The sequence below is a fragment of the Acomys minous genome (assembly GCF_964271855.1).
Source record: "Acomys minous genome assembly, chromosome: 15".
NCBI lineage: Eukaryota > Metazoa > Chordata > Mammalia > Rodentia > Muridae > Acomys > Acomys minous.
The window spans coordinates 64,453,371-64,457,205 of record NC_140497.1 but is presented as its reverse complement, the minus strand read 5'-3'; the positions used below and the strand labels follow the sequence as shown (position 1 = coordinate 64,457,205).

The 3,835-nt window shown below is 39.7% G+C and overlaps 1 long non-coding RNA gene across 1 annotated transcript in view; it reads left to right on the top strand.

The window, feature by feature from the left end:
• The first annotated feature begins 284 nt into the window (after positions 1 to 284).
• Positions 285 to 3,835, top strand: part of LOC311584417 — a 36,511-nt gene continuing 32,960 nt past the window's right edge. Inside the window, exons 1-3 of the long non-coding RNA XR_014774861.1 lie at positions 285 to 320; positions 596 to 701; positions 1,715 to 1,779. This is a non-coding gene — a long non-coding RNA (uncharacterized lncRNA). The remainder of the gene's footprint in view (positions 321 to 595; positions 702 to 1,714; positions 1,780 to 3,835) is intronic.

The following is a 3,835-nucleotide window of genomic DNA, read 5'->3' as shown; positions in this document are numbered from 1 at the left end:
TGCAGGGGGAAAAAAAAGTATTCATCAATATATTTAAATCACATTTCAAACTGTCCAAAGTGCATCGGCATCTATTCTCCACAGCTTGGTGAATTAGGCTACTTTAATATGAGAAAATATAATCCCAATGAAAGCCTCTATCTTTAGTTTAGTCTCATACAGGAGGCCTACAATAATGACTGTGACTGTGTCTGGGAGGGACTCTCCACCTCTATATGCTGTCATAGACAGTTGGCATTGCCTTGGTGACTTTACAGGATCACATGGCTACATTCAGTATGCGGGGAAAGCACTGCCTGTTCTCCCCATCTGGAAATGCGGTTGGTGAGGGGGAAGGAGGGAATCAGTCTATGTAGGTCTGAGTGTTGAAATGTCTTTTGTTGCCTTCAGACAGTTATACAAATTATAATAAGTTCCAGTGGGGGCAGAGAGGTGTCTATTTGATTTTATATCAAACAGTAACTTGCCAGTATCTGGCTCACAGGAAGTACTCAATACATCTTTATTAATCAATACATTTTAAAAGAGAAATTATATCCTCACTGTTGTATTGTTCCAAGAAGTTTTATAAAGTGCAGCAAACTCATCTTTACAGGGAAAGCAATGAAGAAGATGTCTCATTATAACCTAATGCTAAGACTCCCTTCTGAAGACAACTCTGTTTCCAACCTTCCTGCCTAAATTACCAATGCATCTCATTGGTGAGTGTTAATCCAGAGGATTCTGGGAAATGTGACGATCTAGGTATATAAATATCTGGATGCAGCTGCTTATATAGTAGGTGTAACATAGTTTTTGTGTGATTTGTTAAGGCCTTAAATGTTAGCCAGGTGTGGGGGATTTCACCCACTCTACCACTAACGAGGCTGAAGCAGGAGGATTGCTTCAATGTTCAAATTAGTCTTGTCTGTACTGTGAGTTCAAAGCCAGCCTGGCTAATAGAGTCAGGCCCTGTCTCAACAAAAAGCAAGTAAGCAACAGACTGTATAAGAGGATTTCTTGCCCACAGTCCGACGACGATCACCCCCTAATGGCTCAGTGTACAATTTCAGAGGATATCAATATATAGACTAGAAATCCTTATGCATATTTTCCTGAGTTCCTTTTTTAAGCTTCCTTTCACTGAACTGTAACTTTGTGAGATCTTTGCAAATAATGACTAACAACGGAAATACCTTGAGAAGATATCAAGTATAGTTCGATAGTCTCCGATGGTTTTGGGCTACTACAGTTGCTTTAAAGCACGGTAAAATGGACTCAGAGCCCATCTGCACAGTAGCTGCCGAAGCGAGGTGCCTTCCTTTTCCCAGGCTCTCATCCAAATCAGGCCAAACAACTTCAACAAGAGAAAAGAGTAGTCAACACCTGCAAACGTGATGTTGAATGGTTGTAAGGTGTTTTTATTGCCATCTTACAGGAGCTTTTAGGAGAGAAACAGTACAGTTCAAGTCTCCTCTAGTGTCCTCAATGGGGCATGTCATCCAGAAGCCCCAAATCACTCTGCTTTGGGAAATAAGAAAGGAAGTTCCACTCACCTTCATGAGCACTTGATACACTGCTGTTATGTACTCCATATTTGCTAAACGCCCCAGTGACATAAAACTTTATTACTTAGGGTATCAATGTTTAGAGATTATTTTGTTTTTACTTATGTATTATGCACTGAGTTTGCCTTTGTTTTATATTTTTGTCCAATGTTGAGTCAATTCTACAGACTGCCTTCTAGGAAACGCAAAGTGAAGCCATACATCTTGAGATACAGTTTTTCTTTAATTACAGGTAAGTTGAATTGAGGTCTAAAATGTGAATTACTATTTTAAGTTTTTTTTTTCCTCAGCATGCTGGTTAATCTTCATTGGCATAAAATTTGAAATTATTTATGAGATGTCTTTTTTCTCTTCTTTTTTTTTATTATAGTTTATTCACATCACAACCTTATTGTAGTCCTCTCCCTCTTATCTTCCTGTTCCCACCTCCACTCCCTCTTTTGCCCTAGCCTCCTCCTCTAGACCTCTGACAGGTGAGGTCCTCCTCCCCCACAATCTATCCGGTTTTATCTAGACAGCCTGTATGCCCTTCCTCTGTGTTGCCACAGGGTCTCTCCACCAAGGGGCAGTGACCAAATTGAGGGCACCAGAATTTGTGTCAGAGGCAGGCCCTGACTCTCCCCTCTCACTTCCCCAAGTGGAGAATTAGCTGTCCATTGGCTACATCTGAGCAGGGGGTCTAATCCTCGGCTTGCAATGTCCTTGGTTGGTGCATCAGTTTGTGCAGGATCCCGTGGGTCCAGAACCTCCAGCAATCTTCAAACTGTGAGGTAAAACAAACTCTTTATCCCACCTTGCGTTGCTCAGTTTTTTAGGTGTTTTCTTATAGAAATGAGAAAAATGACAATGCAGGAGGGGAGAGAGTGATATGGAGGCTAGATGATGTAAGTTGCCGTTTACCCGTGGAGAACTGAATTCTATGGGTTAGATGTATTCCCATCCTCTCTTTTCTTTCTATGCCTATATGTACTTCAATTAGAATAAACTCAACTTATTTTTTTTTTAATTGAATACCCTCTATGGTAGAAATGGCATGCAAATAAAAATATTCATTTCTCCATAGGGGGAAATATCTTCAGTGTAGTTGTAGAAACAGATGGTAGAGCTAGCATTTTAGTATTTGGGGTATGTGCATAGAGATGTACATTGATAGTACTACAAAAAAAAAAAAGCAAAGCTAAAATTGTGTCTGCATCTAAGTTCTAGTGAGTTGCAGCAGGTTGTACAGATGCCCCATTTAAACTGAAACTCTCCTCCGGGAAGGAGGGAAAACGCTCTTGTAAATCGCCTGGCTCAGGAACCTAAGAAAGTGTGAAGATCCAGAAGGCCCCACCCACGTTTATGTAAGCAGGAGCAACCTCTAAGGAAATTGGACTCTGGTTTGCCCAGGATCCTGGAAGTTGTTCAGAGAGATCTACAGAGGCATCTTTTGTGAGACATCACTGTGATGGAGAGGAGATTTAGGTGATACAGCAGCCTTTGCCTCACCCACGCTTAAATAACTAGTCCTTATAAATTCCTTTGTTCAGTAAACTAGATTTGCATTGACTTGTTTCTTTTGTCTTTACTATTGGTGCTCTATGTCGGGTAAATAGCCATTTGTTCACATCTACCTAGAAAAAAATCATGTAACACAGGGCCAGCATAATATATATATTTATAGAAAATTAATTGGCCACAGTTAATATGCAATAAATTGCCTAACAAATTATCAAAGAAGCAGTGTTCATAGTAAAGTGGTAATTAAAGAGTATACTACCAATTATCTAAACTTCATTTTATATATCCTGTTTTTAAGAACAAATTTCAAACCTTTAAGCTGAATATGATTTTATATTGAATTCTGAATTTATCCCATGTACTTTATATTTATTTTCCTAAGCTCCTTTTGTGCACAGCATGTTGAAACAATGTACTGACTTCAAATTAGAAAGTTTACTTTTATTTCTTGGTAGTGATAGAAACACAGTGTTTCTAGGTTTTTGGAAATTGGAGCCTTCTGTGCTACTATGGCTACCTTTGATTTATACTTAACTGTGAAGGTGATATGAGAACAGAGTGCCTGGATTTTTCAATGAGTAGCCCCAGATTTAATTCTAGGTATTCTGAGAGCAAATTACGTCCCACTTAAGCCCATGTAAAATGCTGCTGCATGTTAGGTACACACTCGACTCATCGACTCATCCTTAACTCATGGCCGGTATGTGTTCCAGACACATCACACTAGCCTCCCACCGCCTATCTTCCCACAAACACAAAACTCACTCCACATGGTACAACACCCACCA